The sequence below is a fragment of the Anabrus simplex genome, chromosome 1 (assembly GCF_040414725.1).
Source record: "Anabrus simplex isolate iqAnaSimp1 chromosome 1, ASM4041472v1, whole genome shotgun sequence".
NCBI lineage: Eukaryota > Metazoa > Arthropoda > Insecta > Orthoptera > Tettigoniidae > Anabrus > Anabrus simplex.
In genome coordinates, this window is record NC_090265.1 from 327018038 (window position 1) to 327034209 (window position 16172).

The 16172-nt window shown below is 39.3% G+C and overlaps 1 protein-coding gene across 1 annotated transcript in view; it reads left to right on the forward strand.

The window, feature by feature from the left end:
- Positions 1 to 16172, forward strand: part of cno (adherens junction formation factor afadin) — a 1322290-nt gene that overhangs the window by 15946 nt on the left and 1290172 nt on the right. The window lies entirely within an intron of this gene.

The window sequence follows — 16172 nt, forward strand, 5'->3', positions numbered from 1 at the left end:
ACCTTCATTGGTTAATTCCATTAGCCCGGGGGCTGGGTGTATGTGCTGTCTCCAACATCCCTGCAACTCACACACCAAACATAACACTATCGTCCACCACAATAACACGCAGTTACTTACACATGGCAGATGCCGCCCACCCTCACGCAGGGTCTGCCTTACAGGGGCTGCACTCGGCTATAAATAGCCACACGAAATTAAAAATCACTATTTTATGAAAGAAACATATATACCGGTATATATTTTAATATATTTTAATTTGATTACGTACTCTTCCAACCTATCTAAATGTAATAAACTAAAATAAAATAGAATTAATTCTTGGAGCTCGCACACAGTCGAGTGAGTGCGACGGTTGCTTCTCCAATCAACTACGTCTATGTCCACGTGCAAAGCCAAGGTGCTCCGCCTATTTGTTTACATCAGGATTAAACTCTCGTGAAAAGCGGTTTTTTTTGTTGTTGTTGTTTTTTTTTAATAGCGCAAGCTCTGTTTCTCGCGAGAAATGTCGAAAGATCTCGAGAGCGTTATCCCCACATTGTGCGGCAAGCAGCGTGTCGTAGTCCTACAGGTAGACGGAGCTGAATGTTGTTTGTGCTGAGTATGCAAATAGCCAACCACGGGCCTTCTCTATTCCGTAAATACTTGCCAACAAGCGACTAGGGTGTTCATTTCTACCGAGGTCTATTTTGACTCATTATAACATAATCTTAAAGAATGCACATTCTTGCACTGTATGCATCCCCGTAGATACATGAATGAGTAGTCTAAGTACAGAAACTGACGGCTGCTGTAGGTGTATACGCACGCACATTAATGGTGTCCCGACATAAACAATCAACACTGCCCCACTCCAGTACTGAAAAGGAGGGGAGAGAGTGAAGGGATAGTGTTGAAGGCCACTCCAGTACCGAAGAAGAGGGGAAGGACGTGAACAGGTAGTGCCTACATTTCGTTATACTGTAACATTGTAAGATGGCTCCTATCTTATCACAGGTGAATCGAGGCCGTATTATTGGCATGTGGAAGGCTCACATGGTCCTCCAAGAAATAGCTCAAGCTATACCATGCAGGTTTAAGACAGTTTGAAGATGGGTAGAAATATGGCAAGAACGAAGTGAAGAAGGATTGGTAGATCATAGGACACATAAAAAGGCCTAGAATAACTACTCCGGAACAGGATGCTGGAATCGTTCAAACTATGGACTATTCTCCGTTTGCAACTATCGGTAATATGATTGCCGCATTGGAATTGCCAGTAAGCGGGACTACCGTGAGTCCCCACTCCACGCGACAGGTATTTACAATTGCCGAGCTGCGAAAAATGGGCGACTTCTTCCTATCCACAGAGAACTTCGCGTAGGCTTTGCACAACAAGAAAATGTTACTCCACGACAGGAATAGGAAATTACAATTTGGTTGGATGAAAAGGTATTTTACTCCGATCCAGGTAAACAGCTGAAGTGCTGGCGTCCATTTGGAAAGCGTTATGAAGAGCCCTTTGTTCAGGTAATTAATCAGACGGGTCGCGTCATATGTGGCGTATTGGGGTGGATAAGTGGTGCCGGTCCAGCAGAGTTGATAAAGGTCACTCCACATATGGCTGCTTGTGAATATGTGGACATTTTAGAAGGTGCCGTTCTTCCTAGTGTTCGAGCTATTTAACTCACAGAAGTAGTTCCCGTTATCAGGTTTGTGCAAAATAACTGCTCTGTTCACACTGCACATGTAACGGAAGCTTTCTTCAAACAGCATTCTGGCCTTCACGTGCTTGACTGGCCTCCCAAGTCGGCTGACTTAAATATAATAGAACATGTTTGGGCACGAATGGTAAACATGTGGGTTCCAGGTCAGGAGAGGACAAGAGCGGCTCTGTTAATGCACTGCCATCGAGTTTGAGCGAATCTAAGGAATGAACCAATTTTTTCCCAATATGTAATAGATTCCATTCCCAAGCGGCCAGAGCAAGTGATAAACAGGGTCGGGTTTAGACTGATTATTAATTCTGGGAGGGAGGAGGAACCCGTCACTTACACTTGTTGTGAAGTCAGTATTTGACACAACTCTTTAGTTATTTAATACGCATTTCAGGATTAGTTTTGAGTTAATTTCCATTTTTCTTTTCTTGAAATTATGTATCTATAAACAGTGCATTATGTTTATTATTTTACCGTACGTTTATTTTATTTATATATTTCCGAGGAAGATGCGATACGTTCATATTTTTGATAAGATATTTCTGTAAAAATGTGTTGATTTTATAATTAGTTATATTGAGATGTTGGAATATTAGCATTTTTGTTGTATATTTTAAGATACGACTTTGTATTTCATGGAAATTGAATTTGAATTATATTAAATTATTTTCAGATGTATTTTCTTATTGCTCAAGAAGTAAAATGTATCTTCAGTTATTTTTATAAAGAAATGCTTACACAATTATACATCAATATCTTATTTTAGCATATTAATTTTCTGTGTATAGAATTTATCGTAATTCTATATCCGGAGTGGTAAATTATGATGATATAACTTCAGTCAAGTCCAGAACAAAGTTACGAACCAGTGAAAGGTATTTTCAAATTACGACCCGATATAACGCAGCTACAAAATATTCCTAATTAGTATAAAATACTTTTCGGTTGAAAACCTCCTTTACCTAATACTGTACTTCAATACATCCGCCACTGTGCCCATTTCAATCAGAACAAAGTCTTGTAGCGGGTTGTCTACATGCAACAATGCGTTAAGCGAGGAGGTGGGCCATTGTGCCTTCAACTCTATCCCTTCACACTCTCCCCTCCTTTTCAGTACACTGAGTGGGGCAGTGTTGATTGTTTATGTCGGGACACCATTAATGTACACGTCTGTTCATCGTTATCACTAGAGCTGGGATTTCTATGTAATTACATATTTTGTTCCTTGCTATTTAGGTGCCGGGAAAAGTCATATGTTCACAAAACACTATGTTAGGGTTATTATTACCGAATTTCATTTTACATATTTTTTTATATTTGTGGGTATTCTACATATTCTTAGTGATATTACATAAAATTACATATTTTAGCGTTTTCCTGTTTTCATATATAATAAATTGCTGAATTGAAGTTTCACATTTAATGTGGGGCTGTTGTCTGTTCTATCAACAGGGGGATTAAGGTAATTATGAGTGGTAGGTATTTGATAGGATGATAGGTGCAGGTCGAGACCCTTGCGAAATAGGTTATTCTAAAGGTTCCAATTAGCTGCAGGAAAACTGTTACTTTACTTGTGCCAGTCTTAAATCTTTCATCCCTTTTAGAGTTGATTGCTTTACAACTAGCCACTTTCATGTTGGAGTTTCCAGGAATATTTTTCTAATCGCATTTCTGTGACCTCCTTGTTATGTACTTAGGAATTTCCAAATCTGTTGTTAGAGCTGTCTTCCTTTGAAATGTCTCAATTAGGTTTTAGTTTCTTTTGAACAGCTGAAGAACATAGTTCATGAACATCAGTTTCCTCTAGAGTCAATATGGCACCAGTAGCGTCCTCGCTGGCTTCAAAGTTAAAATCATGGATTGCAGTTGACGAGTCCTTTGCAACTGATGGCAAAGTAGTGATTTGCCAAGCAAGCAACAAACATATCGCATGCTCCATGAAATCCCAGCTTGAGCAACATGCACGGAGTGCTCTGCATAGAAAAAACCAACAAAAGAAACAAATCTTTTTAACACAAATGCAGCCTTCACCTTCAAGTAACCCTTTTTATAAAGACTTATGCAGTGCAATGATTGCGGCCAATATTCCATGGTATAAACTTGAAGTGCCTGATTTCACATCCTTTCTGGAAAAATACTGAAAGCAACATGTTCCTAACCAATCAACACTACGCAAGAATTATCTTCAAGCCTGCTACGACGAGGCAATGCACAACATAAGACAGCATATAGGAATTTTTTAAATATGGGTTGCTATTGATGAAACAAAATGCTAAGGGTAGATTTATTGCAAATCTTGTGGTGGGGAAGGTACAACCTGACAGCGCCTCAAAACCATGTTTGATCTACTGTAAAGAGCTAGACTATACAAATCACTCAACTATTGCGAGATTTGTGAATGATGGATTAAGAGCTCTGTGGCTGACTGAGATGAAAGAGGAAAATGTATTAGTGATGTATTCTGATGCTGCAGCATATATGCTTAAGGCTGCAACTGCTTTGAAGGTGTTTTATCCCAATATGCTCCATTTTACATGCTTGGCTCATGGATTGCAACGTGTTGCCGAAGATATTAGAGCTAAGTTTCCACAAGTGAATAGATTAATTTCAGCAACAAAAAGTTTTTTCTAAAAGCTCCACAACGAGTGCTATCTTACAAACAGCAATTGCCAGAGATACCACTGTCGCCGGAACCAGTGTTAACGAGGTGGGGGACATGGATAGAAGCAGTTAAATTCTATAGTGAGCAACTAGTTGCTATAAAGACTGTGGTAGATTCTTTTGATCCTGAAAATGCTGTATCTATTAGTGAATTACAAACTGCCTTTAGTGACTCCAAAGTGGTCTCCTCAATCATCTACATCAGGGGCAACTTCTGCTGGCTTCCAGAAACCATCAAACGTCTAAAAACATCATGACTGCCACTGCAAGATTCTATTGCCATCATAGATGATGCTACTGAAAAACTTAGTGATGTGCATGGGGAAACTGGTGCAAGTGTATTGAGTAAATTGCAAAAAGTGTTGAAGAGAAATCCTGGTTATTCAACATTTCAGAGTGTGTGCCGAATTCTAAATGGAGATGACCTTGATGTTCCCGAGGACATTTCTCCAGCGAAAATTCCTCTCCTAAAATTTGCCCCAGTTACATCATATGATGTTGAAAGATTTTTCTCTGCATATAAGAACATCCTAAGTGACAAACGCCTTTCCGTGACCCCAGGGAACATCGAAAAATACTTAATAGTTCACTGTGCTACAAAATATAAGGAATAAACGTGCCTTGAGTGTTGAATATAATAAGTTTCTATTGAATATGTGTGTGATATATTCATATAATATGACTCTAAAGAACATTGAAAAATACTTAATTGTTCACTGTGTTGCAAAATGTAATATAAAGCGTGTTTAGTGTGTTGTAGCTGACAAAATGGTAAGTTTATATTAATTATATGATATTACATATTTTGCCCATTCTACATAGGCCTATTTTGCTAAATATTTTGGTGCTCTTTGTTACATATTTATGTAGGCTACATATTATGCCACTTGATACTACATAAAAATCCCAGCTCTAGTTATCACTCATAATTTGTCAACCCCCACGTTCAGTATTAATTTGACCAGCCCTATGTTTACCGATATTATGGTGACGAAGAAAAAGTCCCTTAATATATTTTTGAGTATTCACGTCATATTTAGGTACTTCGGTATATGGCGGCGCAATGTGTAATTGTGTCTAACTGTACGCAACAACTTGAAGACTATGTCCGAAATCGTCGTGGACATGGGATTGTTTTGAAGAGATGCCACATAGCACAGCCCGCTGTGTTGTTTGACTGCGACAGCAAGTTGCAAACTGCCTCATTCAAATTGAGACACGTTTCAGTTTATATTAGAAATTGAAGAAATTGTTTGTTATATTGCAGTCACAAAGCAAGTCTTTTGACCTAAAAAAAGTTTTTTGTATCTAAAATGAAGACCTAAATTTCTGCAGTTTCGGCACCTGTTATGACCTCGTGAGCATATTCATAACGAGGTACATTGTATTCAGGCTAAAAATTGAAAGAAAAGTTAAACTGTCTTTAGCAGCGAATCTGTGGCAGAATATGCATCTGTAATTTAAATTGTGTTTGTTATACTAAGGTGGCCAGAATTGTTTTGACGAACTACATACATAGTTCAAAAAAAATATGGGAACATGTTTTTGAACGTATGCCATGCTCCACAAAACAATACCTCACACCCGAGTATATTACCAACTAAACCTTTATTCTTTACCGTTGAAGTATACAAAATGACATCGATGGATTCGCGTTCATTTTCAGAACAAACGGAAATGCCCAAATAGGGGCGAAAACAAAGTGAAAAGTCCTCCAGGGTGGATTTTTATCACAGCTAGAGAGAGCTTCAGTATGTGTAGAATCTATCACACTCAAATCAGCAAGGCATGTTACAAATGTCCAAATATCCATGTCTTCAGTCAGCACAAGTACACTAATTAACAACTATTCATACAACATAACACTACCGCAGTAATCAACATTACAATCGAACTAATAAAATCGATTCAGAATTCACCAATGACATGACATTTCAAATTAGTAATGATTTGTAATCGTTGGACAAAAGAATGTCAATTACATAAGAGAGCAGCATCTTATAATGATTAGTGAATATACTGAATCATTCAATACTAATTTACTGATATATGAGTAAACGAGTTATACATACACAGACATTTTAATAAGATAATGTTTAACTGTCTTCTTAACATAAGTTAGCTATCGTGCATCATAATTTACGAGTATGTAATCCTTGAATATGCTTTAGCCATTACATTATAATTATTACTGTTAGCATGGCATGAAGAATGGAAATGCCATTGTTCTTGTCGACCAATTCCCTTTTGGCAATGAGACATGCTGTTGCGAGTTTTGATAGTCTGATCAGCTGAAAAGTCTTAATTTCTAGAACCATGCAGTGCGGCTGAAGACTGCAATCCTACGATAAAAACTTTCAAGGGACCTTGTAATCATTCTTTGTTAAAAGTACACAGTGTTTACTTTACAAAGGTGAAAAATGAGAGTATCCTCCTAATTCAATAATAAATAATAAATCTATATATTTGTTTACTTCGAGAAACTGATACCCCATACACTGCTACGGTGGCATGTCAACGACGTATCAGTCGTAGGTAACATGCTAGTGTCACTGTGATTTCGTATCATTCCTTGTATCCTATATCTGAATGTGTGAAGCTTCCGTTTACAAGAAATTGAGACAATAACAATAATAATAATAATGGATTTATGAGTCTCTACCGGGCGAGTTGGCCGTGCGGTTAGGGGCGCGTAGCTGTGAGCTCGCATCCAGGAGATAGTGGGTTCGAATCCTACTGTTGGCAGCGCTGAAAATGGTTTTCCGTGGTTTCCCATTTTCAGACTAGGCAAATGCTGGGGCTGTACCTTAATTAAGGCCACAGCCGCTTCCTTCCCATTCCTAGGCCTTTCCTGTCCCATCGTCGACCTATCTGTGTCGGTGACGTAAAACAAATAGAAAAAAGTCACTAACTACCGTACTTTCACAATTTTCGGATACGCCGAGGTGCACGAATTTTGTCTCGCAGGAGTTCTTTTTGCTGGTAAATCTGTCGAAATGCGCTTGATGTATTTGAGCACCTTCGAATACCAACGGACTGAGCCAGGATCAAACCCCCACTTACTTGAGCTCAGAAGGGCAGCCCTTTACCTTCTGATCTCAGCCCATGGCAGTATGCAGATTATAGTGTTGTGTGTTTTCTAACCACTTACTGTAAATTGGGTATTTCTGCTGTTTAGAGTCTTAAATGATTCGCTGTGGGAGGGGCATAAATGATCCTATTTTTCGGAACGCTCGGAATGTTTCTGTAAAACATTAGATCATATGAAAGCAAGGTCTCTTGAAAATACTGCTCCACCAGCAAAATGATAATATTTACAAGATACTCGTAATAATTTCATGTCGCACATCCTGGCTGCTGCCTTTCTACCTGTGGGTGGGTGTGGTAAATTACAACAACGGTATCTCGTGCCTATCGTAACAGGTAACTCTGGAGCGTGGATTGGTGACCACGGAGCCTCATGCTAATCCGGGTATTGTTTCCACTTCCTTGTGCCAGGCCCTCACTCTTATTTTCCCTCTCCGACCTTCCTAAGTCAACGCTTGTTTTCTTCCGCCCGCGGCGATACGAGGGCAATGCAGTCCGTATGTTCACGCACTCCGTGGCCCTTCCGTACCTTTTGCTGATATCTCATTCTTTGAAATGTCAGAGTTATTTTTTTTTTTTATCGATTAGATGAAGATAATGGTTGCGCGGTTGTACTTCATCTTAAAACAATAATCACAACGATATATCTTTCACCATATTTTGAATCTTCAGAAATGATTAAAAACTATACCGTACTGAGCGACAGTTAGAACATAATGTTTGTCTTCATATCCATTACATACATTTCCCCACAAACCATCACAGAAACACATCCGTCCGTGCGCATTTAAAAATATTTATTCCTCAGCAGGACGACTTATTGGTTGTTACTCAAAAGGAGTATCCGTTTTTAAACACTCCGGGTTAAAGGAATCGTGAATTTCCAGGGATGTTCACAACCTGTTCGAAGCCGATTACATGATGCCAGCCAACATTGATCGCTTCAGCGTTTTATAAAAAAGGTTCTCTTCGGTGAGCATAAGCTTCACCGGTTTGCACTTGCTAAGTTGAATGAAGAAATCTTGGAGGCACGCAACCATTTTAGACGATTTTATATTTATTTAGGCAAATATAACAGTGAAATCCTCAATTCTACTCTTATTTTTCCACGTTTGGATATGAACTGTAATATAACTCCAATACGTACCAATAATGATAATTATCCGAGAATCCGGGAACGTGGGCGTCAGAGTTCACCAGAGGATCCCTCAAGTTTAAATAATACCGTAATAATTGTTCATGAACTGCAAGTCTGGTATTTTGTTGGGTCTTACCTAATACCCCTTGAAAACGATAGAATTGAGGAATAACACGCCACAAGGATTTCTCCACGAACAATCTACAAACAAATAAACAATCTTGGAAAAATAATGTAATTCAAATAAGCCTTTCAAAACAACATATTATAAAGAATAATCAACAGAATCCGATCAGAACGGCAGTTATACACTTATTTATACACTTCTCCCTTATACTCCCATTGTAAATACCTTGGTATCTTTTAATTCGGCATTTTACAAGGCCCACATTTCTGATTACATAATTTGATTTGAATCGTTTAGTAGTGTTGTATCGTGCGGATCCGTAGTAGTTGGTATCATGTTCCACCTCCGTGACTCGAACTGCTTCCCCCTTATGTATACGCTAGCACGCATTCGAGAGCTGACTTTTCCTTTCGATGAAATTGTGGATTATCTCGACTAGAGCTCACTCAACAACATACTGTTGTCCCTAAACGAGCTATTAGCATTGAAGATTACTGCCATAATATACTGACCGCTGTTGCGCTGTACATTTCTCTGAATGAGAACTGTTAGTAGCAAACTAATCTCCACACTGTGGAATTATATTATGCGTACAGATTCTTAAAAACATCATCAGTTCACGCGACATGATCACCGTCCCACATTTCCTGCATTGTTTCACTAAGAAAAATCTACTGTATGAGCAACGTTACAACCTCACTAATTCACTGCTAATTGCATCTTCTTCCCTCAAGTTTAAATAATACCGTAATAATTGTTCATGAACTGCAAGTCTGGTATTTTGTTGGGTCTTACCTAATACCCCTTGAAAACGATAGAATTGAGTAATATCATGCCACAAGGATTTCTCCACAGTTACTACAAAACATACAGTTACTACAATAATAATTTTACAGTGGTGCCTAACACAGAGTAACACATTCAATTATACAGTTAAATTATACAGTCTTACAAAGGGACATTCCCTACTCATCACCACCGATTTCGTTCAAATTTATACGTAGAACATGCGGGGCTTGGCTAGAAATGAAAGTACCCAAAGTGGGAACTCCAGATGGCCAAGCGTATAGAAAATAAAAATAAAAATGTCGACGCGGCTCTCGCATCGTATAAGCCATTTACGTTAGTGCGCACGCCGAGCAGTAGATGCCGAAGCGGTAAGAGCTTGGACTAGTAATTCGATGGTCGAGAGTTCCATTCCCCATGTGGAGAACATTTTTCTCAATTTTTATATTATTCGTTTATTTTAATTTATTTATTTATATGCAAAAGGCATATAGGACATCATTTTTTTAATGAGCGCACGATTGTAGAAAATTTGGAGTTGCGAACTTTCCCGACGTGTTCAAACAGAAATTCTTTTTTCTCTCCTTTATTGGCTATCTCCCCTCCTTGGGGAATGTGCCGTAAACGTGAATAGTCGTTTCGCTGTAGGATTCGTTTCCACCTGACAAGTAAAGGTTTCACCTGGCGGCTGTATACAAACAATAGATTCTTGGCGCAGGTAGAAAAAAGTCTGACAATGAAATCCCAATTTTTTAGCTTTTCAATGCCTTTTGCGTATAAATAAAATTAATTATTCGCCTTTTTGCTTAATTGGAAAATGAATAATATAAAAGTTGATAGAAAAAACCATTATCCACACGGGGAGTCGATCCCACGACCATCGAATTACCACTCCGAGCTCTTACCGCTACGCCAACTACTGCCCGGCGTGCGTGTTAACGTAAGTGGCTTATCCGGTGCGAGAGCCGCGTCAACATTTTTATTTTTATTTTTTATTTTCTATACGCTTGCCATCTGGAGTTCCCACTTTGGGTACTTTCATTTCTAGGCAAGCCCTGCTTGTTCTATAAATTTGAGCGAAATCGGTGGTGACGAGTAGGGAATGCCCCTTGTTAGTCTTAAAACATGACACATTAGGTCATTTCAAACTGTGGATTCCAATAGAAGAGAAATAAAAGAACAACTGTAGTAATGAAATCAGACATGTACAGAAAACGGGGATAATATTCAACAGTGTGTGTATTATAGGAAAGTATCACATGCCAATTCAAAGTTGATTTAATTCATGAAAAAGATATCCAAATTATACGTATTTAATTTATTATAAAGTTTCGGAATTTTATTAAGAGGAGAATTCTTATGGGCTTCTGTGTGTCATTTCTTAATGTAAAATAAATTCTTGAACCTGCCAGACTTCCGAGGAACGTAAAATGGTATACTTCCAAATAACTCTCAATCATTAATTTTACTATCCAATAAGTATTTTGTACAAGAATAACATGTACTTTTTACGTCTTTGTTCGAAAGTTTTAACACCAAAGTGTAATAACATTGTGAAGTAGGACAGAAATGTCCGGTACTCGTGTGACTGTTTCCAGTACACATACTTTAAGAACTGCTTTTGTACTGTATCAATTAATTGTATGTTCTTAGTGTCTGAAGGACTCCAGATAATAGAACCATATTCTAGTTTCGCATCCGGGAGATAGTGGGATCGAATCCCACTGTCGGCAGCCCTGAAGATGGTTTTCTGTGGTTTCCCATTTTCACACCAGGCAAATGCTGGGGCTGTACCTTAATTAAGGCCACGGCCGTTTCCTTCCAACTCCTAGGCCTTTCCTATCCCATCGTCGCCATAAGAACTGTCTGTGTCGGTGCGACGTAAAGCCACTAGCAAAAAAAATTCTAGTTTCGGTTTTACTAATGAGTTGTATAAAATAAATAACGTTTTAAGTTGAAAATTTAAAGAATAAATAACATTGTACGTTGAAAATTTAACGAATTTCGAAATATGAAACCCGAATTCCTATAGGCCTTATTAGCTATATATTCAATATGACTTCTAAATTTCAAACCAATACTGAACTGAATACCTAAATCCATCTTTGGTTTGACTTCTTTCAAGACGGAACCGTTGATGTAATACGTATACCCGATGTGCTGGCGACATCTTGTAAAAGACATTTTAACATATTTATTTACATTGAATAGTAATTTATTTTGTGTACTCCACAATGGTATAGCATTTAGATCATTTTAAACATCTTACGGTCACCAGTGGTTTTAAGTGAAGAATGTACTTTCAGACCATCGGCAAAGAGTAATAATTCAGACTTAGACACGACATTTACAACATCATTAACATAAATTAGAACCAGTAAAGGGCCTAGATTTGAGCCCTGAGGTAAACCTCAGTTGGCTATAAAATTGTGAGATGAATATCCTTTATAACACACATATTGTTTTCTGTTAACTAGGTAAGATCTTACCACGGAGTAAAAGCCCGGAGAGAAATTCAAGGAATTGATTTTGATCAAAAGTATATATGATCTACTTTGGCAAAAGCTTTTTGAAAGTCAGTAAATACGACATCAACTTGGCCTCTCTCATCCAAATGCTCTGAAAATTGGATTAAACGTGTGGTGGTAGAACGTATTGGCATGAAAACATGTTGAAGAATAGAAATAATAGGTTTCACATGATTCATTATACATTCAAAAAGAATACTTTCAAATAGCTTTGCAGGAGTTGACAATATAGTTGCTGATCTATAGTTACTGATTAAGATAAGGTCACCAGTTTTGGGAATAGAAGTAATTTTCGAATATTTCCTAGCATCAAGAAAAATCGAAGACCTAACAATCATATTGAACAGTATTACCAATGGATGCAGTAACTGATCTTTGCATTCCTTGAAAATAAACAGAGGAATACCATCTGGTCCTGACAATTTCGTCGGCTTGAGTTTCGTTATTGCTTTCTTGATCTCATAGATAGTTATTCTACTCAAGAGAAGCAAATCCAACTGTGCGTTTGAGTTACCATTTGAACGGAACGGATTGTATGATGCAGTATTTTCTGAGTACACTTTAGAAACATATTCTGCATAACAGTCCCCAATAGCGGGCGAGTTGGCCGTGCGGTTAGGGGCGCGCAGCTGTGAGCTTGCATCCGGGAGATAGTGGGTTCGAATCGCACTGTCGGCAGCCCTGAAGATGGTTTTCCGTGTTTTCCCATTTTCACACCAGGCAAATACTGAGCTGTACCTTAATTAAGGCCACGGACGCTTCCTTCCAACTCTAGGCCTTTCCTATCCCATCCTCGCCATAAGGCCTATCTGTGTCGGTGCGACGTAAAGCCACTAGCGAAAACAATTTCCAATACTTTCATTACTACTGATTACTTCATCATCTAATTTCATCACTATACTTTTATTCCGTTTTTTCTTTTGTTTTTTATAAAATTCCAGAATAAATGTATGTTCGTTGGAATTTCTAAGTCAGTACTTTCAGTGTATTGTTTGAACGTAATATTCATTTCATTCTTAATATTTGTTCTTAATTATTTATACATAAACAAATTAGAATTATTTTTTCCTTTTATTTTCCTAATTTTTTTCTTTAAGCTTCCCTAGTGAACTAGACTGGATACCGCTGAATTCCGTGATTTCCTTGAATTAGGCCTATTTGTTTGAGCTTGGGTTTCTTAATTATTGTATATATGTATATTTTTTGGAAATGGTATCTCTTGCCCTCATTCATTTCGGTTTTTATCTTTTCTTCCTTCCCGTTTCGGTTTTGTTGCCTACTTAGTCTTTGGAACGTATTTACTGAAAACTGAAGAAACTTATCGTAAAATACATCTTCAGCTAGACTTACATCATCACAATTCAGAATATAATTCCAGTTTTCTTCCTAGCAGAACATAAAGGTGTGAAAAATATGCTCGTTTAAAATTAAATCTACACTGACGTCACTGAGGTATGCTCATGATGTGAAATGCGCCGCTGTGCTGCGCACGTAGCGAACGATAAATGGGACACGGCGTTGGCGAATGGCCCACTTCGTACCGTGATTTCTCAGCCGACAGTCATTGTAGAACGTGTTGTCGTGTGCCACAGGACACGTGTATAGCTAAGAATGCCAGGCCGCCGTCAACGGAGGCATTTCCAGCAGACAGACGACTTTACGAGGGGTATGGTGATCGGGCTGAGAAGGGCAGGTTGGTCGCTTCGTCAAATCGCAGCCGATACCCATAGGGATATGTCCACGGTGCAGCGCCTGTGGCGAAGATGGTTGGCGCAGGGACATGTGGCACGTGCGAGGGGTCCAGGCGCAGCCCGAGTGACGTCAGCACGCGAGGATCGGCGCATCCGCCGCCAAGCCGTGGCAGCCCCGCACGCCACGTCAACCGCCATTCTTCAGCATGTGCAAGACACCCTGGCGGTTCCAATATCGACCAGAACAATTTCCCGTCGATTGGTTGAAGGAGGCCTGCACTCCCGGCGTCCGCTCAGAAGACTACCATTGACTCCACAACATAGACGTGCACGCTTGGCATGGTGCCAGGCTAGAGCGACTTGGATGAGGGAATGGCGGAACGTCGTGTTCTCCGATGAGTCACGCTTCTGTTCTGTCAGTGATAGTCACCGCAGACGAGTGTGGCGTCGGCGTGGAGAAAGGTCAAATCCGGCAGTAACTGTGGAGCGCCCTACCGCTAGACAACGCGGCATCATGGTTTGGGGCGCTATTGCGTATGATTCCACGTCACCTCTAGTGCGTATTCAAGGCACGTTAAATGCCCACCGCTACGTGCAGCATGTGCTGCGGCCGGTGGCACTCCCGTACCTTCAGGGGCTGCCCAATGCTCTGTTTCAGCAGGATAATGCCCGCCCACACACTGCTCGCATCTCCCAACAGGCTCTACGAGGTGTACAGATGCTTCCGTGGCCAGCGTACTCTCCGGATCTCTCACCAATCGAACACGTGTGGGATCTCATTGGACGCCGTTTGCAAACTCTGCCCCAGCCTCGTACGGACGACCAACTGTGGCAAATGGTTGACAGAGAATTGAGAACCATCCCTCAGGACACCATCCGCACTCTTATTGACTCTGTACCTCGACGTGTTTCTGCGTGCATCGCCGCTCGCGGTGGTCCTACATCCTACTGAGTCGATGCCGTGCGCATTGTGTAACCTGCATATCGGTTTGAAATAAACATCAATTATTCGTCCGTGCAGTCTCTGTTTTTTCCCCAACTTTCATCCCTTTCGAACCACTCCTTCTTGGTGTTGCATTTGCTCTGTCAGTCAGTGTATTTTCACATCCGTGAATTTTACTTGTTTTATCTTCTGCATATTTGATAGAGGCTAACAAAAGAGGATGGTGTTGATCAATGGGAATAAGTATCTCTGATTTTCGCTTAGATCAGTTATTGTATCTAATTTTGAAAGCACAAGGTCAAGGGTTCTTCCACTTTTATTACGTACATAATTAATTGATTTTAAATTAAGCAAGTGTAGATACTTCAGGACTTCTTGTTGCTACCTTGACTCATATCATAATTGCTGCCTGTTATTTCAGGTAAATTAAAATCACCCATTATAATAATGTTCGGTGTAAATATACCTTTGATTTGAATTAGCCTTGCAAAGAAGAAACTATAGTCTGTCATGTCTGAATTTGGTTGAAAATAAGCTACACAAATAATGTACCTTAGATTTACTAAGGAATGAAATGCATAGTGAATCAGTATTTCCTTCAACTAGATTTATTCTTTCAGTGATGATACTATTCTTTACACCAATCAACACCCCTTCACCTATGCTCTTATTAGTGAGTTGTATATTTCCGTCCTGGCGATAAGCATGATACCTATCATCAAATACTTCTGAATCATAAATAGAATTACGGAGCCGTGTTTCAGTTAATACAGTAAGATTGTAAGAATTACACCGCACATTGTTATATAATAAGTTTGTCTTTTACCTGAGACCTCTGACATTCTGATAATAAATATCATAGAGTGAAGTTAACCTTTAGGATTATTTAAATAACTTTTGCTTTGAATTTTAATTATTTGTGAGTAATCTTCTTTCCTCATGAACATTTTTCCGTTTCTGATCCAGAGGTATTTCACATTTTTGGAAATCTTGACTTACCTAGCTTTTGAAAACAGTTTCCTAAGAGTAGGACAAAGACTCTCGTTTTACTGAATGTGTGGCCAATAACCAGTGTAGAAAAGTTCCTTTTAATTCTCGTTTGACGGAGAAGTTCTTCCTTGAAATACCTACGGCAAAATCGAACAATTTTGGTGGGGGAGTTCGAACTGTTTCTGTTAGGGAGCTTATGGCATGCATCACCTGTCAGTTTCTTCAGTACTGGCACTGTGTGTTCTGCCAACAGCCACCACTGTTTCACTCACATTTTCGTTCTGTTGATGCGGAACTCCATGGATTTCTAAGGTGTTCACCCTGGATCCTCTCGCTTAAGTTTTCAATCCTTTTTTCAACTCATTATTTTCATGTTTCAGGGACTCGATCGTGAATAGGAACGAGTCAAATTTTATCCCATGCTCAGTAATCATAGCTGAGTTACTGTCTAGCTTTTCATGACATAGTTCTAAAGGTCTGCCCATTTCCCTTTCCTGAATTTTCTGCGTGTCCTTCATTTGTTG